This window comes from Salmo salar, chromosome ssa15 (assembly GCF_905237065.1).
Source record: "Salmo salar chromosome ssa15, Ssal_v3.1, whole genome shotgun sequence".
Taxonomy (NCBI): domain Eukaryota; kingdom Metazoa; phylum Chordata; class Actinopteri; order Salmoniformes; family Salmonidae; genus Salmo; species Salmo salar.
Genome location: NC_059456.1, coordinates 37,720,861 through 37,744,068, shown reverse-complemented (window position 1 = coordinate 37,744,068; position 23,208 = coordinate 37,720,861).

Here is a 23,208-nt window from a genome sequence, read left to right as displayed (position 1 = left end):
TGGGGATATTGAGAGAATGACAAGAGTTATTCAGTATTATGTACTGAAAATGCCTCGGAGACTTTGAAAATGTCATAATATGAAAAGACTCAGCGTTTTTCTCTTATCCAAGTTTCCTATTTAACCTTTCCACAAAGCTAAATAATACCACATGTTTGGACCCAATCTGTAGACCACATGTGGCTAAAGCGGAACGGAAAACAGCGATACTTTGATCCAATGCTAATTAATCTAGATTTTTAATTTGACAATGAGTTTTTATCAGGACTTTTAAACAAGACGTTACTGTAAGTACAACTGTTAACACAAAAATGGTTAAAACACACACCATTTTTACGAAAAATCTGTATTACATAATGTATTTACATAACAGAAGATATCATAAAAATTAAGAACTGTGCCGAGTGTGAAAACTAACAATACAGCAGTTTACCTAATTAAGATAAAGTTTTCTTAAATATGTTTTAAATGTTGATTCTCTGTGTGAGTGAAGCAAAGACATGACCCCTGATACTGTGGAATACTAAATGGTAGAAATAGTTCAAAGTCCATTAGCAAAACTGTATCACAGAATTGTCCAATTTAAAATGGTAGTCCTAGTATATTTTAAAGCATTCAGAAGGTGACGGAAAACAAAATGCGATACTACAACTTCTGTCTCTCTAGTGCAGATGCTAACCACATGAATACTTGATAAATGTCAAATAAAGTCCTGTAACTGTACTTGGTGCAGTGGTTAGGTTAGAGTTTTACTGTGTTTGTGCATGCTTATTTTTAGACAACGAGGATTCAAATGAGTACAGCTTTAATTTCTCCCAAAGACTACTGGAAACCTCAATGTCTGAGTTACATTTCCGCTGTCTGTACAACCACTCAGACCACAAGGCCAGGGCGGTGCTACCAACGCATGGTAAATCTGCTAACCTTAACTAAAAATGCTAGATTAACTTTTCATCATGACGTCACCACAGAGTTAACAGAAACAGCTGGTGCTTGGTGTAGACTTCTCATCACAGAATAAGCTTTTAAGTTATTTATTCCTTTTATCATGTCAGTGGGGTGGAAAATAGTTTAATTAGGCATCTTTGACAGATTAGCCATTCCCTGTCCTCTGAAGGAAAGACAGCTTGCAAAACTACAGATAAATGAGTAGCACAACACATCAAAAGTGAATTCAACTATCTACTGTACATGGTAGATATATCATTCACCTCTCTCTGCAAAGTTTATTAGTAACTGAACTGTCCTATGGTGTCTATAGCTAGACCATTAGCGTCACTAACTTGGACCTAATTGCTGTTTATTTTGTTTATGCTCTTCAGTTTCCCACCTCTTGTTAGGGCAAACCTGTGGATTCACAAGACAGACTTGACCCTATTTACTTTGTGGTCACCATTACTGGGTCAGCTAACCAGTGGTGACCCGTCATTCAGGGCAGAGCCCCGCCTGTTTTGAGCCGCACATTTTTAGCTATCATTTTTTAATAAAAATATTTAATACAATTCTGGGTTGCATGTTTGCATGTTATTTTGGCATTAATACATGTCACATATCAGTTTGCAAACAATGTAAAATATCGATAAAAAATGATATGGGTGGCAGGTAGCCTAGTGGTTAGAGTGTTGGGACAATAACCGAAAGGTTGCTGGGTCGAATCCCTGAGCTGACAAGGTAAAAATCTGTCGTTCAACCCCTGAACAAGGCAGATAACCCACTGTCCCCTGGTAGCCTGTCATTAGAAATAAGAATTTGTTTGTAACTGACTTGCCTAGTTAATTAACTAAAGCTGCATACAAACATGGTCACTTTCTTGAATAAGGCAGCTCCAAATTGCAGATGTTTCAGCCTAGCTCAGTGCTTTCTGTGGTGGTGGAGCAGCCAGCGGAAAATACGGAGCGTGGGGTTGGTAATGTATTTGCGCCGTGATTGGCTCAGTGTTCTGTCACTCATGGGGACACTACGTCACCGCCAAATCTAAGGGTATAGCTCGAAAATTAAAGCCCCTTGGGTGCTGCCATAGAGTTACATTAGAAGTGCCAATCCAAGAAGGCTCAAGGTCATTGGCCACAGATCAAATGACGTCAAATCACTTTATATCTACAGTAGCTTTGTTTGGACTGATCATGTCAACATCATACTTTCAAAATAGCTAGCAGTCATCATCATGAATCAAGTCAACAATCTACTGGCAAATAATTTTTAATCCCTGTCATATGAAGATAAATAATTAAGAGAAATTATAGATAAAACGTATCAGTGCTCATCGCCCACTGGACATAAACATTACAGAACAAGCTGGAAATTGCAAATTCAACAATGAGTGGTTAGGAAGGAATCAGTGGCTAACTGCAAGCATTGCAAAGCAATCACTAGCCTGATAGTCAGTGGAGTGGCTGTGTGGTCCCAAGTCTGGTTTCCAAGCTTAAAATGATAAACATTCAACATTGGCCGTGCTGTCAATCCAGCATAATTTCTGCCACACTCAAAACAACTGAGTTCAAGACAACTGGGAACTCGGAAGTAGCCTATAACTGCTGAACAATTAATCAAATGGCCACCGGACTATTTACATTGACCCCCCCTCCTTTTGTTTTGTACACTGCTGCTACTCGCTGTTTATTATCTATGCATAGTCACTTCACCCTTACCGACTGGGAAAATACATTTTGAATGGTCATCCAACTAAGTCGGGAACTCGAGCCTCTTTCTAGAGCTCCGACCTGAAGATCACTGACGTCATCATGATTCAACCTTGTTTTTTCCCGAGATCCCAGTTGTCTTGAAAGCACCATAAATCCAGAGAATGCCAGACTTTGATGACAAAGATTGATGACAAAATTTACCCACGAAGGACCGCAGCGCCACCTTCCTGTTCAAGTGAGCACAACACAACAAGGTGAGTCCAAGAATGTATTGTATGCTGCTGCATAAATTATGTAATATGCCAGGGAGATATGTATACTGTAGCTAAGAAAGTAATACTAAGTGTATGTTGTGTAGTAAGCTGTTAGTAGCCCGTGTGCCTAACCCTAATAATTTGATCTATTTTCCCCTCTTCATTTCACCTACTGTTCTGACTTGGTGGTGCACATGTAGCCTATAACTTGTTTTAGAGAAATGTAATCATTGAATATTGTAAGAGCTTTCATTGTCTGCTTATATGCCCCCTTTAATAATCCTACAGTTCTGACTTGATGCACAGGGAGAATACTGTAAGAATGGCCCATGTTCTGAATTCTGCCTCTGTACATTTCAAAAGTGCTGAACAAATAGTTATATTGATTACGTTCGTCCGAGCTCGCTCATTAATGTCTTAATCGAAATTATGGATTGGCTGTTATCCGCTTGTCGTCCCCTTATGCCATAGTTTGTACATCTCAATTGTCAGTAGAACCCACATTTGTTTAAGCAAGTCAGCCATATCAGCTATGTTTTTTTAAAAGGCAGTAAATGAGGCTGAATGAACTGTTTCGCAGTCAGACAAGGCTCCGCTGATAGCCAGGTATAGCAGTGGTAAGGTGTTGGGACTGCTGTTGGGACTCTGCTGTTGGGACAGCTTTATGTAGGCCCTAACAGTTTGTGGGCACCATTTGTCACCGGTATAGTACAATTAATGTATTGTTTAGTGTTGTGTTGTGTAGTGGCTATGCTGGCATGCATCCCCCCAAAAATGGTGGGCTTTGCTCCACCAAGATTTACATGCTAAAATCGCCACTGCAGCTAACCAACTTTAACAAGCAGTTCTGGCAAAATAACTGCATGGAAATATCCCACCTGTTGCTAGCTGGCAGCGGCCAGGATTATTGGTGAAACAGAACATCATATTTCATCCCTTCAAGCAGATCTGACTCAAATAGAGCATGGAGAGTAAGGGTAAACCCAGCCATTCCACATGTGTGTGGGAAAAAAATGTGGGAGATCTCATATGATTCAGTGGAAACTATAGTCAGTATGTGTGCTACATTTGAATTGTATCCACAGATGTTCTTTACCGTGCAGCTCCACAGTGAGTGCGGATATCATGCTCAGTCATGTTTCCTGAGCTGTCTACACACTCCCAACTGTTTATATAAGCAGAAGTAAAGGAAAACAATCGGATACTTCCAATTTTAAATGGACAGAGTAGCAGATCTTTAATTTTTTTTTTAAAAGAGTAGCAGATTTCAAAAGGTGTCTCAGCTTTCTTTGCAGTTACAATTAGATTCATACCCAATCAATTTTCTTTGAATTTTGCCACTGCTGGACAGAGGCCGTCGAACTGTGGTTATATTAAACACGGAAAGCTCCTCCAAGCATGTCTAATGAACGTGAGGACTTGCGCTGAGTCAAAGTAGGTTTGTGCTAATGTACTTTAACTGTCAGTTAGACAAGCACACAGCACCATGCCCAATCTATTAGGGAAGTGCCCTGGAAGTGTCCACTATAACTGAAGCCATAGCAGGATGTCTGTGCTGAAATGTGGGGTGCCAGAGCATGGGAGCATATGACCCCAGGGTTTCCTCCCATGGAAAAGGACACAAAAACACAAGGTAAACAGAAATGTATCTGAACTACGTGTTTATATTGGTAAATTGTTTAATAAACTGACATAATAAGAAAAGTTAAATAATAGTTGAAACTTTTAACCGGATTACCAATCACTGAAAGCTAAAAGCATTCTTGGGGGGTTCTTACCACAGTATCAGCCATAAAACTTCACTTAATTAAACTTAAAGGCCCAGTGCAGTAAAAAACGTGATTTGTCTGTGTTTTATATATTTATATATATACACTGCTCAAAAAAATAAAGAGAACACTTAAACAACACATCCTAGATCTGAATGAAATAAATAATCTTATTAAATACTATTTTCTTTACATAGTTGAATGTGCTGACAACAAAATCACACAAAAATAATCAATGGAAATCCAATTTATCAACCCATGGAGGTCTGGATTTGGAGTCACACTCAAAATTAAAGTGGAAAACCACACTACAGGCTGATCCAACTTTGATGTCCTTAAAACAAGTCAAAATGAGGCTCAGTAGTGTGTGTGGCCTCCACGTGCCTGTATGACTGACCTCCCTACAATGCCTGGACATGCTCCTGATGAGGTGGCGGATGGTCTCCTGAGGGCTCCCCTCAGACCTGGACTAAAGCACCCGCCAACTCCTGGACAGTCTGTGGTGCAACGTGGCGTTGGTGGATGGAGTGAGACATGATGTCCCAGATGTGCTCAATTGGATTCAGGTCTGGGGAACGGGCGGGCCAGTCCATAGCATCAATGCCTTCCTCTTGCAGGAACTGCTGACACACTCCAGCCACATGAGGTCTAGCATTGTCTTGCATTAGGAGGAACCCAAGGCCAACCGCACCAGCATATGGTCTCACAAGGGGTCTGAGGATCTCATCTCGGTACCTAATGGCAGTCAGGCTACCACTGGCGAGCACATGGAGGGCTGTGCGGCCCCCCAAAGAAATGCCACCCCACACCATGACTGACCCACCGCCAAACCGGTCATGCTGGAGGATGTTGCAGGCAGCAGAACGTTCTCCACGGCGTCTCCAGACTCTGTCACGTCTGTCACGTGCTCAGTGTGAACCTGCTTTCATCTGTGAAGAGCACAGGGCGCCAGTGGCGAATTTGCCAATCTTGGTGTTCTCTGGCAAATGCCAAACGTCCTGCACGGTGTTGGGCTGTAAGCACAACCCCCACCTGTGGACGTCGGGCCCTCATACCACCCTCATGGAGTCTGTTTCTGACCGTTTGAGCAGACACATGCACATTTGTGGCCTACTGGAGGTCATTTTGCAGGGCTCTGGCAGTGCTCCTCCTGCTCCTCCAGTCCTGCTGCTGGGTTGTTGCCCTCCTACGGCCTCCTCCACGTCTCCTGATGTACTGGCCTGTCTCCTGGTAGTGCCTCCATGCTCTGGACACTACGCTGACAGACACAGCAAACCTTCTTGCCACAGCTCGCATTGATGTGCCATCCTGGATGAGCTGCACTACCTGTGCCACTTGTGTGGGTTGTAGACTCCGTCTCATGCTACCACTAGAGTGAAAGCACCGCCAGCATTCAAAAGTGACCAAAACATCAGCCAGGAAGCATAGGAACTGAGAAGTGGTCTGTGGTCACCACCTGCTGAACCACTCCTTTATTGGGGGTGTCTTGCTTATTGCCTATAATTTCCACCTGTTGTCTATTCCATTTGCACAACAGCATGTGAAATGTATTGTCAATCAGTGTTGCTTCCTAAGTGGACAGTTTGATTTCACAGAAGTGTGATTGACTTGGAGTTACATTGTGTTGTTTAAGTGTTCCCTTTATTTTTTTGAGCAGTGTATTTCCACACTATGAGGTTGGAAAAATACTGTGAAATTGTGAAAATGATGATAATACCCTTTTTAGTGTAAGAGCTTTTAAAAAAAGAGCACCTCAAATTTCAGCATGTTTTGGTGGAATGCTTTGGCTTGCTTGGTGACATCACCAGTTGGTAAATTAAATTAGAGACCAATAATAATTAGAGACCAAACCTCTCTGCCAATAACAGCTTGTTTTCAGTATTCCCCTCTCCACTCAGACCACTCCTAGCTAAATTCTTGCTCGATAAATTTCTCTTTGCTAAGAAGATATTTTAGTTACTTTTGACCATTTTCAAATGACTGAATTGGTCCTTAAACTCATACTTTTTAATCTTTTCATTACACACACACACACACACACACACACACACACACACACACACACACACACACACACACACACACACACACACACACACACACACACACACACACACACACACACACACACACACACACACACACACACACACACAGAGTCAATTCATATTTGTACGTGCCTTTATTTCAAGGCACATAAACCACTGATTGCAAAAAGCTGTGTCCCAGACATTTTTGCTTTTGAAGTCTGTGAGCAGCACATTAGGCATATGGTTCATGAGCTTCCTTGTCCCAAACAACTGGAGCCTGAGGCAGGGAGAGACACAGAGAAGGAAGCACTGAGCAGAAAAACAGGGTCTCAGAACAGATTATGGTAAAGTGCAGGGGCAGGTAACTACAGTACAGTGGTTTCTGTAACATGAAAGGTGTCCAAGTTAATTTAAGTTTTATAAGCCAATTCAAGCCACTGCCTATGAAACAAGACACTTGGATTTAGATTGATGGGACTGGAACTGTTATCATAAAACTGGTAAGGCTAAAATGACCGTTTTTGACAGCTTTTTATTCTCTGAAAGCTCATAATAAAGAAACTATGTAGCAGGCATAGAAATGCAATAGCTAATTGTACTTGCAAACAAATTATTTCCTCATCTCGCTAAATAATGTTCTGTGTATTTTCTTCCACATCAGCATTCACTAACAACGCAGCCTGGTCGGTGCGTTGGCAATGCTGGTTAGTCTATATTTGGCCAGTTGGGTCCTGGTTTACCATAACAAGATCCAAATCTCGAAAATCAAGCTAGGAGTATTCTAAGAATGGTGAGTCCTACATTCTTTTTCAGATATCTAATATGCTTGCGATAGAATCACTTGCACAAGATTATTTTAGCAATGCTGTACATATTCGCCATAGCAGTAATTTCATTGGGAAAGGTCTGTACACAGTTATACGCTTGCTCTCGCAGAGGGAACAGACTGAAATAACCAGAGGTAATGTGTGATGAATGGCTCAGACAGTCACTGGGTAAGGCCCAAAGTCAACCTCTCACTTGCGTAACAAAATGAATGTAGTCAAGATCCTCCTGTACATACACCACCTGGCTTCTTGTGCAAATGAAAAGAAACAAGACCCCCCAAATCATAGTAAAATATTATTTGTATTCCCAAAGCAAGTGATAAGTTGGATGGCTGTAGTGTAGACAGTAGGAGGACAGAGCAGAACAGAATGCCAAGTGGAAACTGTTACTCACTGGTAACTGATTCAAATCTACTTTAGGAAAAAATTGTTTCTGATTATCATTACCCACTGGGCACACACTAGTTGAATCAACATTGTTTCCATGTCATTTCAATTCAATTACGTTGAACCAATGTGGGAAACATGTTGAGTTGACATCTGTGCCGAGTGGGTATGTTGTGATTGATGATCAGAACCAGTTAAATCTGCTGTTTAAGCTAGATCTGGATTTGCACTCGTAGCAATAGCTAAAGCTTACCTGACCATAATAACCAGTCCTCAGTTTGCCCCAGTATCCATCACCACAGTAGCCTATATCTGCTGAACAATTAATCAAATGGCCACCGGACTATTTACATTGACAACCCCTCCCCCTTCCATTTGTTTTGTACACTGCTGCAACTCGCTGTTTATTATCTATGCATAGTCATTTCACCCCTACCTACATGTACAAATTATCTCAACTAACCTGTACCCCTGCACGGTGACTCGGTACCGGTACCCCCTGTATATATCCTCGTTATTGTTATGTTATTGTGTTACTTTTATTGTTTTTTACTTTACTTTATTTGGTAAATATTTTCTTAGCTCTTCTTGAACTGCACTGTTGGTTAAGGGCTTGTAAGTAGGCATTTCACGGTAAGGTCTACACTTGGTGATTTCGATGCATGTGACAAATAAAGTTTGATTTGATTTGATCACAAGATACAGTTCACAAGCAACTACACCAATATGGGCTAACCAGAATGCAAACCCTTAAACACTTGACATGTTTGTTTTCATATTACTCTTTGAACATTTTACAGAACATGTTTGTTAGTTACTAGATCCAGTAGATTAGTGTGGACTGTAGGCAACAAATTACTTTCAGAGGCCATTACAACAAGCTGGGTATAACATAGCACCCATTTAACAGCTGTGGACTTATTCAACAAACAAGTTGAAGAACACATCCACCAATGTCAAAATAGAGCCTGTTTTCATTGGTGAGCTATTTTCGCAATATAAGGCTATGTACATGAGACACCGATTATGTCAAAGATTTTTGAGGCAGGGAGGACTGTGCGGTGTGTGATTACTTACTAAACTATTCCGTATGTCAAAACATATACAGTAACATTGTCTGACAAATGGTTGTTTTAAAGTTAAAAATACTTAAAGTTTCATTACTTTGCCTTGTGATCTTAGGCTCCCATCTCTTACTGGGCATCTGAAACACACACGAGGGATGCAGTCTCTACTTTTTCTTTTCTCCTTTGAATAGGTAGATTGAAATGTAAAGATGAAAGGCTACTGTCTTAGCATGATGAATACCACTCAAGAGACATTTGAGATCATAGAGAGATATTGTGAGTTGTAGTAGATTTATCGGGGGCAGTGTCACGGTTACTGATAATGAGTCTAGCATGCTTAGATGGTACTACTTTTCCCATTAGTGTACAAACCTGCGCAGTGGGAGCTTGGTCATTTAGCCGGATAAAGCAGAATGAAGCAGAATGAAAAGTAGCATATGCAACTCATGTAGAAAAGGAGACAGGCCACTGAGGAAATTGAACAGGAAGTGGAGGTATGTGTACTTACCAACAATAGGGACTGGACAGGTTTTTGCAAAGCAACATGAAAGAAGACTGAGGATGTTGATTCTGCTTGTTTCTGGATACCATCCAGACCCTCAACATTAATTTTCCCCTTTGTTCAGTAAAAAGTGATTCTCAGAATGTTCACATTGTGATAGAAAGGAGACAATCACAAGATTCGTTGGACAGGACAAAATACCCAGTGTGGAACAAACTATTATGTTCAAGAGGGAGGGAAGGAGGGAAGGACGTAGCAGCACAAATGACTAGGATTAAATGGCATTTATAACAAAGGACAAAAGGTAATGTGCTACTGCCACTACTTTGGGCCAGTGGTGGTGATGAGATATACAAACATCAGAGATACTGACATATTTCCTCTCCATTGTCCCAGACAAATGTTAATTGAACTCAGGACTAATGTCATAATCCATTTGGTTTATGTCCTTAAACGAACTCTAAGCCATTTTCCAATACACTGCACATGTTTTGTGTACTAAAACAGATACAAATACCAAATGTTTCATTACACAATTGGTAATCTTTTCCACAGCATCTTGAGGTGGAAGTACTAAATCACTCTCACGCATCTTCGCTCGCTCCTTGTAGCATAGCGCCTCAACAAATGGATCTCCACGCAGTCCTATTCTGGGCCAGGCCCCAGGCTGATGTGGTGTTGAGTCCCAGGTTGTGTAGGGTGTCCTCCAACTGGTCGGACCATTTGGCTCTCGGTCTTCCTCTTGGGCATGGTCAGTTGGGGGATGGCTCCTTGAGGATAAGGGCAGGCTCCAAAGGTGGGTTTGATCTGACCAGGTGACCAAACAGTCGGAGTCAGGAGGCTCTGACCAGGGAGGAGACAGAAGGTTGGTCCGTATTGGAGAGTCAAAGGTGTCCAGATGACATGTAAGGTCCAGGGTGAGGATTCAATCCAGGGGGGCAAAGGTACAGGTAGGCAGGCAGGCTCAGGGTCAAGGGCAGGGGCAGGCAGAGTGGTCAGGCAGGCGGGCTAGGAGTCAGGACAGGCAAGGGTCAAAACCAGGAGGGTGAGAAAAGAGAGACTGGAAAAAGCAGGAGCTGAGACACAAAACGCTGGTTGACTCAAACGAACAAGACGAACTGGCAACAGAAAAAAACTGAGAACACAGGTATAAATACAGAGGGGATAATGGGGAAGATGGGCGACACCTGGTGGGGGGGTGGAGACAATCACAAAGACAGGTGAAACAGATCAAGGTGTTACAGAAGGACTGGATCTTAGTTTTGTCCCAGCTGATCATGAGGCCAATGTGGCTGGGTCTCCTCATTCAACGGCAAGGTGTATGATGTCCAAGAGCTCGGCAAGGATTGCCACATCGTCCGCATATTCCAGGTCAGTGAAGCTAAGGCTGCTATAACTGGTACCACACATGCTTCGGGAAACAGTCCTTCCCATTATGAAGTCGATGGTTGTGTTAAAGGTGGTAGGTGCCAGAAAATAGCCCTGTCTAACTCCACTGTTGATATTAAAGGTGGGGGAAGTTCGCCTGTTGACCTGAACACAAGAGATGGTGTTCCTGTACAGCAAGGAAAGCAGACCGGTCAGCTTCCCTGAAACTCTTAGGATCCTTAGGAATTTCCAGAGGACTTCCCTGTGCGTCCTGCCAAAAGCCTGCTTTAGGTCAACTTAGGCAACGTATAGTGGCTTCCTGAACTCTCTTTTCTGCAAGAAGTCTGTGGGAGAAGACCCGGTCGGTAGTGGAGCGACTAGGGGTGAATCCGCTTTGTTCACAGCTCTGTTTTTGCAGAAGTAGGGGGCGTATGCATTTGAGGAGAATGTGAGTGAGTGCTTTTCCTGTGACGCTGAGGAATGTGATGCCTCTGTTGTTGTTGCACTGGTCCTTGGGACCCTTCTTTCAGGAAGGTAGAATGACTACCAGGAGCCAGTCTTTGGGGATTGGTATGGTCTGCCAGATGAAGTTGATAAAGCAGTACAGCCAGGTGACTACGGGGGGCTCCCCTTTCACCAGAAGCTCTGGGGGGATATTGTCAGAACCTGCTGCTCGGCCTAGCTTCAGTTTCCCTATGGCCTCCTCAACCTCTACCTCCAAGGGAGGCTCTGTCATGATGGTAGAGTCTTCCACTGAGGAGGAGGCCAGCTCATCTGGGATTAGAGAGGGAGGTGGAGGAGGGCGGTTAAGGAGTCTGAAGAAGTGTTTACTCCAGCACTCAAGTTGCTGTTCTGAGGTCTCTAACTCAGACCGATTGAGTGCCATATACTGACACTGTGCGGGGTGTATTCTTCACAGTGAGAGTCCAGAGGGTTTCGTAAAAGGCTCCATGGTTCCTACCTTAGAAGTAGCCTTGGCCTTGTGGAGTTCAACCTTCTTTACTCGCTCCTGAGTCCTTTGAGTCTGGCCGCTCTTCTGGCCCCGATTATATTAATGTTTGCCTCTGAGATGAACTCCTTCTTCTTTGTGTCTTTTCAGCTGCTTCAGTGATGTACTTAAAGGCACTCCAGATCTCTTCTAGATTGGCTGGGATATTGTGGGCGAGAGCAGAGAAGTGGTTCTGCAACTTAAGTTGGAACGTGGATGTTGCTTCAAGATGTCCATAGCAACCGCTGGGCTCTCCAGAGGATTGTGCGGTCAGCCCAACATATCATCGGGGGCACACTGCCTGTTCTCCAGAACATCTAAAGCACCCAGTGTCACAGGAAAGCCATGAAAATCATCAAGGACCTCAGCCACTCAAGCCACGGCCTGTTCATCCGCTAATATCTAGAAGAGAGAGACATTACAGGTGCATTAAACCTGGGACCGAGAGACTGAAAAACAGCTTCTATCTCCAGGCCATCAGACTGTTAACTAGTCACCACTAGCTGGCCCCCGCCCAGTACCATGCCTAGGACGGTTGCGGTGACCATATTACCGCCACACCGGCAGTCATGAGTCATGACCGCAGTAAAATTCCACGTGCATGGTAATCTCCACTTAGTATGTACTTTAGACACGCGCTGGTAGTAACAAACTCGCTAATGATCATCAGGTCGCTAATGGCCTGGTACTCAGGGCTTTATTGTCCCTCTAACCATTCTGACATCAATGCAAATGCTGTTGAAAATCACATCAAACACCATCAAAACAGTCTGTGATTTTAAAACTCACCTCACTGTGATTGATAATTTTGCAGAAATAAGTTCAACAACAGGATGTTGTTTCAAACCCTAACACAACAAAATGGACAGTGCTTTCTAAGGTGATGATTAATTCCAAACACCCATACGCATACTAGACTTTATGCATACACATAGGCCTATATATGAGACCAAGTCCGAAAAAAACACAAATTAAAATATTGATTGTGCCTTTAAACAATACGTAGCCTACCGCATATTACGCATGGCAGAAAACCATAAAAAATACGTATTTAAAATGTCTTCGGTATATAATTGGTCTAGTCTATACTCCAAAATGAAACAAATTCTAGTAATCACCTTTGAGTGTGGACTGTATTTTTACGCATACTGGATGGACTGGTTACCTTATGCTATGCTCCAAACTTTCTATCCATGAGTCTGGGAGAGAACTAATAGGCCTAGGCGAAGCTGTTGGTTCACTGACTGTGCTGGGTGGCTTACAGAGTAGTTTACAATTATAGTGAATTTGTATATTATGTTGAATAGCCTAGTAATAACACATCACCTTTCGCTACAGAATATCTCACCACCGTGCGTTTCCATCTCCTCCCCTCTCTCCTTCATTCCTTTCTCAAGCTCGCAGAGAGGGGTGCTGTCAACAGTTTAATGAAATATGTTTTGTTGTGAAAACGTTGACGTTCCCGAACAGATCTCTCTTGGTTTCGCAAATGAAACACTGGGTAGCTGCAGGAAAAGGGTTGGAGAGCCCATGGCATACAGAGTTTTGGTGGAATATCACCTGTCATGCAGAGAGAGGTTGCATGCTCCTCAAACAATGGTTGATGCTTGGAGTGAAAGAACTGGAGTAGCATTCTCTGGATGAAAGTGAAAAAGTGGCCTCGATTCTCTATTCGAGTGCATACAGATGACATATATTTTTTCTCTTGCCCCTGTTCCTGCCCATTTGATAATATATGGACCATTCAATATCAAAGTAATTTGACATGTTAGTAAAGACAAGATTAAATTGAGAATAGCCTGATGGATAAAAATATGATCACTTGATGAGAAAATAGCGTGGCAAGGAACAGAGCGCAAGCTTTTTTTGGGTGATTTTTTCAAATCATCAATAGCCTATAGTCGCATCATGCAGCCCATATATGTTATGATTTCTAAAACATTCTCATATTGGCTGCTAAATGAACAAACCTACAGTCTATGGCAGGTTTCCCCAACTGGCGACCAGAGGGTGGTTTTATTTGGCCTCCCAAGTTTTCTGAGCATAAATAAATACATGTAAAAATAAATAAATAAGAAGAATTCATTGGGGCGGCAGGTGTCCTAGTGGTTAGAGTGTTGGGCCAGTAACCAAAAGCTTGCTGGATCGAATCCCTGACCTGACATGGTAAAAGTCTGTTGTTCTGTGCAAGGCAATTAACCCACTGTTCCCTGGGCATTGTGGATGTCGATTAAGGCAGCCCCCCGCACCTCTCTGATTCAGAGGGGTTGGGTTGAATGCGGGAGACACATTTCAGTTGAAGGCATTCAGTTGTACAACTGACTAGGTATACCCCTTCCCATTGTTGGACATAAAAGACAACACCAGGAAATCAGTGATTTTCCTTTTGAAAATCTGTTCCCAAGTATTTCCATGCATAATAGAGATCACCATAATAGAGAGACGTGATCGTATACAAATGTAAGCAAGGTTTGAAATTATAATGTCTTAGTCAAATATTATAAATGTTCGAGCTTCTTGTGGTCAATTTGCAGTCTGCAAATTATTTGTAATTATGATCTGGCCCCCCAACCATCTGCTCAAGAAAATATCTGCATGAAATAAATAATGGATTTATTGTGATGGTGTATATTAAATTGATTTATTAGGCTAGACTTATTTTAAATGTAGGCTAGATGTTCCAAAGGCACGCATTAGCAGCGTATGAGGCTTGTATGTGTGGAAGCCTAGAGACACTAAACGTGCTTATGTTACTTAACAGTCAATTACCATTGGACTGACAGTATTCTCCATAAGAATAACCAGCTGACAAAACGTAATGACCCCCACAGCCCTAACCCTGCCCCAGTGGTGTATTGGTGCCTGAAGAAGTAGGTATACTGTAATTTTGCAAAAAAGTATCTAAATGGCCCGCCCGCAGAAAGAAAGGCGCCCTATGTGAAATATTCTATGAGAAACAGTGACATACACTATGAATGACCTAAAATTATTAATCTCATATTGGTCTTCAAAGTCAGGCCAACCCAAGCTGTACTCTGCAGTAGGTTAATAGTAGGTCTACTATTGAAACAGAAAAACTGAGTCAGAAATTTCCGGAATCTTTTTTCAGGTTCTAGTTCATATTCTTTTTTTGGGGGGGCAAAATTGTGCATTCTAAGTCCATAGCAATGCTTAAACCACATCAGGAGACCACTTTTGAGGCCTGGGAAAAACATAAGACATTGACTTTTGCAGGCGGCACCTAGCACTACTGTTTGATTAGCAGTGTTTCTGTAGCACATGAGATGGAGTTTGCAAAAGAAATGGCGACTGGACTGATGCAAATAATCACCATGATATAATTCTGACAGGTAGGCATGGGCTACTTGTAGCTAGTTAACATTTAATAGAGAAGGTCTTTGGGAAAGCCTTTCCACCTACCAGAAGACGGTTAGGCTATTATTAGCATTGCCAAATTGTTCCTGTTTTTTTATTGTTTGAAACCTGGACGTTTTACTTCATATTATGAGGCATGTCTTAATTACTTAGTAATTAGCAAAGTCCACTCACATAGAACTATTTGGAGAGGCTTGGAAATGGCATAACCTCTTGCTAAGCAGAATGGACTTTGCCACCCTATTATTACCCATGGTAGCCTGGTAGTCGTATCCAAGACATAGCTTTCTCTTAGCCTGCCATCTCCCTAAATCTAATCTCAATCAGGTGGATCACACAGTGAAGATAATGGAGGATTTGTGTCCAGTCATAACAATAAAAGCAGTTTAGACAGATCTAATATGTTCATTTTTCTGTTATTTAGAAGTGAAGCTATTGAGGTGTTACCTCTGCGACATCCAGCATCTCCAAGTGTACGCACGGGATTAGGCCTGGATGTAATGACTAATACAAACAGGGATTGAGGACAGAGCAATAGGTACCACTGCAAGCAATGCACCTAACTCCTATTACAGGATTCAGCAGAGACCTCAAATCCTTCATTTAGACTTGAGTACAGCCAGAGAGAGATACTTTCTCACCCAAAGAGTATTGGCACATTTCTAATGTTCCAACCCAATCCCACTGCCAGAGCTAATCAACTGAAAATGCTGACAGATTCTAAATGATGCTGACAAATAAAACCAAGTCCTTACTGAAGGGGTGGTCCATTCAAAGTCTATTTACTAACTGTTTATCCAGGCACACACTCAGGATTTATACCTCACTTACATGAGCTCTGATTGCCCTTTGACAGTAGCATGTAAAGTGACAGACCTAATTTATAAAATAAATGCAAGTAGTTAGTCTCAATGTTTTTGACAGAAACACAACTGCAAAGACACCCTCCCACACACGCAACTAAATGTGTTTTTGCTTTTTCAAAATTTCACTGCATGAGCCCAATTAAGGAATGTAGTTCCTACGCAACCCCGCCTCTGCTTCACACGTCTCCAAATGCTTGGCTGTCGGTCTTTGTGATATTGGCAACAAAGCGTTACAACACATACTTAAATGCAGTGCCATGCTCTGGAAGCTTTAAAAAGAAACAGTCCAAAAGTACTGAATGTATTTAATCAGTGTTGCCTATTTGTACAGCAATTATTATTTCTGTGGGTTGATTTAAGATATGCACAGCAGAAGCAACGATCTCACCTCATCTAGAGAAGTGGATATAATTAGGGCATGACCACATCTTTATGCTTCAGTCATTGTTATTATGGTCAACAATTACGTCAGCTGTAGTATTACATACACTCTTAGAAAAAAGGGTTCCAAAAGGGTTATTCGGCTGTCCCCATAGGAAACCCCTTTTTGGTTCCAGGTAGAACTATTTTTGGTTCCATGTAGAACCCTCTGGGGAGGGGTTTTTACATGGAACCAAAAGGATTTCTTCAAAGGTTTTTTCTATGGGGACAGCCGAAGAACCCTTTAAGGTTCTAGATAGCACCTTTCAAATACTTTCTCAGAAGGAAAAATCATTTAGGATATAGTTATGTGAGAGTAAGATTAAGCAGTGGTGGAAAAAGTACCCAACTATCATCCTTGAGTAAAAGTAAAGATACCTTAATAGAAGACAAGTAAAAGTAAAAGTCAGACAGTAAAATTCTACTTGAGTAAAAGTCTAAACGTTTTTGGTTTAAAATATACTTATCAAAAGTAAAAGTATAAATCATCAAAAATTCTGTATATTATGCAAACTAGATGGCACCAATTTTTTTTTTTTTTTTACGGAAAGCCATGGGCACATTCCAAAATTCAGACATCATTTACAAACGAAGCATGTGTGTTTAGTGAGTCAGCCAGATCAGAGGTTGTAGGGATAGGGATAGGGATAGGGATGTTCGGTTGATAAGTGCGTGAATTTGACTTTTTTCCTGTCCTGCTACACGTTCAAAATGTAACGAGTACTTTTGTGTGTCAAGGAAAATGTATGGAGTAAAAAGTACTATATTTTCTTAAGGAATGTAGCGAAGTAAAAGTAAAAATAGTCAAAAATATAAATAGTAAAGTACAGATACCCCCAAAAAACTAGTTAAGTAGTACTTTAAAGTAGTTTTACTGAAGTACTTTTCACCACTTAGATTAAGTACTATTTAACTAACAGGTAATGGACTGAAAGTTCACCCCAGGTGACTGGGTGGGTTCATCTCCCCCACATACTGGAGTGCAATACACTCCTGATGTCTGCACCTCTTTGTACCAATATAGTCCACATGCAATAGAAAAGTATGAAGAATGGTAACCATAGCAAAGCTGAGCAGCAACAGACAAGTGTTTAATTTGGCTCTGTCCCTTTCACCAAACGTTATGTCCTTCCTTCCTGTCTGTACAAGCACACTTCCCAATGTTCTGATAGCCTCTAGGTCTAGCCTAGAGAAATTCCTGTCCATCTTTTTATGATTTACTTCAAATCATAAAAATACTATTTCTCGTTAGACTGGTGAATAAGAAAGTGCATAGAGGATGAGAATAGGATATAGCTTATATTTAGCAAATATAATACATTTATAAGAGAGTATTATGAGAATGGATTGCAATTGCAATTTAAAAAACCTATACGATCTGGTCTTAATCAGAAAATAAACACTGTATCTTGGAAAATAAGATTACTCTCCTCACACTTCTCGTAATTATCTGAAATTCAAATCCCACATGAAACCTCAGGGATTCTTGAGATTTGCTGATCTTTTGTTTTTCAAGGAGACTAAGCCCATTTTTTTGCCCACAACATTTGTTTTTAATGAAAAGAGTATGGCATTGCACTATGATGTTATGTTCATGAACTTGAACCCAGACAAAGTTTACTCCTTGATTATGAAATCATATGTTATGCTGCCAATACATCATGTGTTTCTATGTATGGTTACGGTCTGTTTTGTCTAAACATAATTATTGAGGAAATTATTATTTACACCTTTTCAGTTTGAACGTTCCCACCATTATGTTCCCATGGTGTTTCAGATGAAGTCAGTCAGGTGGGCTTGGCCAAGTCTCTTGTAAACACATTCTGTCATGTTTTGGGGGGAAATAATGTCACCCAGTCACAGTATCCTTGTTCAGTATCATACATTATTGGTTTGGAAAACCTTTTTGAACCTCTAGCATCCCTATCACCAACATTGGAGCTGTATCAGACAGTCAGTTGAGTCGAGCAAGATGGAGGACAACCATACAATAATTTACATACTAGATATGTTTGTCCAACAATCTTTCGTTTTTGCTGGGCTCAGCGATAAGTAATGAAAATTAAAGCAGTTCAGCATTTATATGCTGTAATTAGGCATACTGAACTGTTTGGACTGGGTCTCTCAGACATAGACAGGGCCTAATAACCCTCTTCTTGGGTTTTACTGCCCACAAAACAGCTTCATTAACAGTAGCTACCAGTATCACCTGCTGGGTGTGTTTGGCCCGTGGACAGGGGGGCCAGCCAGGGGCAGTGTGGCTACGCCACAAGGGGAGCTCCCTGTGGGTCCCCTCCAGCCCCCCGTCACTATCACCACAGGCCCTAGATGAGTCTCAGATTTCAACTGTTTTTATTGGACCAATACGCCTGAGTGATGGTACATTGTTTATGGCACAGCTGCGTCACTTTCTTCAAAATGGAGTTGTTGTAAAGTTGTAATAAAATCTCAAATGTATTAATAACCCATTATTAACAACTTGAAAGAAAGATGTGATGATTTAGAAGTAGATTTAGTGGAAAACTATGAACTTTGTGTAAAACGCATGTATTAAAAATACCGTAGGCGTGCTTTGCACTGTGTCCCTCCCATTCAAAATGGCTCATAAGGTAGAGTAGGCACCAGTAACCTTTTTGCTTTTTCAAGTTAGTCAACATTTTGGGAGGGTTTTATTGGCTAGCTGAATACTTCTAGTGATGTGTCCCCTAAGGGGGAGTATCTCTGATTGAACAGAAAGGGGATTGACGTTTTGGCTATTCCTTTCCTTCTGCAGTCTCTTGGGTGACCAAACAGACACAACGATTACTCTCTCAGAACTACTCCTTCTGAATGACATTCTACTATACAATGTAACGTTTAAGCCATTTTCACCATACGGAAAAGAGCTCACATCCAAAATATGCCTGTATGACATGACTCAGCTGCTGTAGAAGGGTGATATACTGTAAAGCTGTTGGACTAGTTCACTTCCTGCCTCTTGTAGAGGAGTGTGTGAGTGAGCTCAGTTTATTAAAATAGTCTTTGGTGAAAAGTTTACATGGCTTTAAATTAGGGATCAACCTACAGTTTATGCATGTTTGCTCCTCATGCAGTGAGTTATCAAGTCTCTGTGAAAGGAAGAAAACCCTAGCAAGTGTATCTGTGATTGCATCATCAATATACAGATACATAGAGATCTAAAGGTGTCATTTAAACGTCCCTTCATACTGCTACCTAAGTGACTATTCTTCACTGTAAGTATATTTTACAAACTTTATAATAGAAAGTTGGTACTTTGAAGGCATCTTTTTATATTTTGTATCCAGTAGGTCTTTCTCTGAGACAGAAGAACAGATCTGTTATTCGGTCCTTGGACATGTTTCCAGGAAACCAGAGAGATTATTTCCTCCTCATTAGTAGGCAGGTCATCAATGAAGGGCCGATGTTAGCTTTTCACTGTTCCTTGTAGTTAGTGATGTCAACGGGTAAATCTAGTGATTGCAACTACCATTGAAATCCTTATAAAGTATAAGCTTACTTCACAATAAATGATTTATACCATGAATTGAATAGTTAATTATATGGTCATTAAAGCCTGTTGATGTAAAAAATGAAACCCCAAAAACTAAAGCCTGTGTTCATAACAAATGCTATATTATTTGGTGACTGAACCTGTAAAAAGGTCACAATGTACTGCGGGGTCCTATATACTGTAGCTCTGAAATTCACCCTGTATGCCTTGTGAGATCTTTGTCTTCTGTTCTTACATAGCATTTGTCCGAGCCACTTATGTATCAGCTGGTTTTGGGACTGCTGCATCAGTTTAGCATTGTTTAATACCACTATGATGAGAAAGCAGGCGATCACACAGAGGAGATGGGCTTTTTGGTTAGCACATCAAACAGCACAGTAACTCTCATGAATGGCCAAAGCAATCAGGCCCTGATTGCCTAAGCCATCCGAGCTCTTATTATGTGCAATCTTTTGGTAATGTTGCAGACAACCAAGAGATCTGACGTCTTCATTTTGTCCTTTCCAACCTGGCATTAAGGAGGGTGATGGTAAAGGCCCATTCACACGCACTACGCCACACTACAATGCTGGTTCGCCAAGTGGTCATATCAGATCTACACAAAACAGATTATCCTCATAAATCATCTGTTATATTTGAGCTAATTGAATCCTCAAAAAATGTAAATGCTTCTGAGAAATCAGACTCAACTTCACCTATCGAGGCAGTGTCTGAGACTGAGTTTGTTACTTTCACTGGGGTGTGCCCTATGTCCCACAATGCTTCATGCTCTCTGGTTATGTGCAGTTCACATCTTGGGTCTCTTTGAAGAAGTCTGAATTATGTTTAAAGTAGTTGTTTTTTTTGTTTCCACTGAGTGCAGTCAGCATGAAGCAGAAACAAAAAAGTATCCCTTTAACACTAAGTGCTCTTGGCTGTTGTGTCCATAAAGCTTTCTCCCAATGTTACTGGTTTTCAAAGAGCTGCCTCTAAAGACATACAAACCATCCATCACTCTGTCAGAAGGGTTTATCTTCACACCTAAGGAAGGACACTTATCTGAAGGGTGCCACATTAGCATGGTTGCTCTGCACATACTGCTCAGAATAGAGGGACATACAAGTCTTTTGAAGGGAAAACAAGTGTTGAAGACACTGTAAATGGATGCTTATTGCAATTTCTGATTAAGTTTGGCCTAGACAGATCTGTCCTGTTTCAGTTTTATGTGAATGATGACTCAAATGAACTCCAGACTGTAATTCCAGCTTGGAAAACCACTGTAAGAGGATGGAGGCATCCTGTCAGGTGTATATTAAGGACTAAAAATAACTGTTTTAAGTATGGGAGCACTGACATATCTCTAGCATGGCACTACCATATTTGCCTTCACCTGGAGGCTGGCAGAGTATGGGACAGTATGAAACTTCCATCGCCCATTCTTGGTTGGTACATAGACCTCCACCACACCACCTTAATTCCTACTGAAGGAAAGCGCTCTCTAACCTTTAATCTAGCATTAAGTCAAAAAGTATATTTTCAAGAATGACCTAGATTGTTTTCCATCTTTAATAGTAATATTTAGACTTGCATTGAACTTGCCAGTGCAAATAGATATTTTATAAATAGTTAAAAGAGCATTTGGAAACAGACCACAGGCAGTATGGAACCTTACGTAATTGATGCTGGAAAGACTTTGAAAGCTAAACTTCACGGACAGCTCTTCTCAGTGCAACGACACAAAAGCTCAAACAGGTCCTCTTTGGATAGTGTTCCTCTCAGAAACGTTGTTGAATAACATGCAAATTAAGATTTGAGGAGAACATATGACTTAATTTTGCCAAACATCATGAGTTGAGGAATGGTCACAGTGTTTTACATAAGCTCAGAAAAGAAGCCTTTTTTTCAGGTCAGGGGCAGAAAGCCCACTTGACATAATTGTGGCCGTGTACGGCTCCAAGAGAGCCCCACCTAGTGCACTCTATCGCCCACAGACCATAAACAAGTCGTCTCAGGGTCTTGTAAAGTGTTTCCGTCGCAGCCATTAAAAGAGCTTTAACTTGAAGGTGTTATCCTAATTCTGTTAAGTCTTCCTTGTGGAGGAAAGAAAGAAGCTGAGGCAGAAGAAGAAGTATGTCAGCGGGAGATAATTCACCCCTCCATCCCTCCAACGTGTAAGTATAGCATGGAACTGGGCTTTCACTCTCCACAGCTGACCACCTGACCACACTCCCGTGCTATTTCAGCTAAGATAACATCAGGCCTCTGTGACCTCTGAGAAAGTAAATGGTTTAAATTCAAAATATGTTATTATCACCTACCTATTGCGCTTACTGAAGATTTGTGTAGAATACCTGAGCAGTAAACTAAAAGTTGCAATAGATTCATCAGAAAACATTTGTATATTTCAAAACATTATTTTAGCTGTGGATGTTGGGGGGGGGCTTTCTCTGGCTTCATTTAATATCAGGGCATTGTTTGGCCTAAATAAAGGCAGGAAAAAGTTATTGATACTGGTTTCAAAGCCTTAAACAGAGGAAAGAAAAGGCAGAGACCACATCAGACACAACAAACTATGCCTGCAACTTGTAATTATGTTTGAAATGCGGTAACTAGAAATCGGGATTTCCAATTATTTGCAAAGTCTTTTGAGATATAAGTCTGCTTCACATGGTTCCACTTTACAAGCTTGAGGAGAAACAAACAAATTGCACCTCATTTGGTTCACTAGGGTATTTTTAACTGCCTTTGGCTAGCGCGGCTGCAGGACAATCAATAACGTGCTGGAGACAAAAACTGACTCTGCAGAAAGCTTGATACCGTGTACAGTATGTAGTTGTTAAACATCATGCAGCTAACCCACTGAGGGAGAATAGAGAGACACCATAGGCTTACTTACCCTGACATGCCAAATGAAGACCTTGTCATCCATGACAGAGAAAGGAATGATTCATGTCTTTGAGATGATAAGCACAACTATAGTTTTAGCTCTCTGAGAGAACAAGTATAGCTCAAGAGAGTATGGCTCATGTTTTTATTTCATAAGTGTCCTGCTGCAGCAGCTAAGGTGTTCTTGAACCCCACATTACATTGTTCTCGTTTTGGCATGGACTTCAGAAGATGTGTAAGATTTCAGAAAGAAAAGTGCTTTGTTCTTTTCATTGCTTAGAAGCATCCTCCAATAGTGCAGCTTTTATAGTGTAGCATAGTGTGGTGTTTGTTCGTT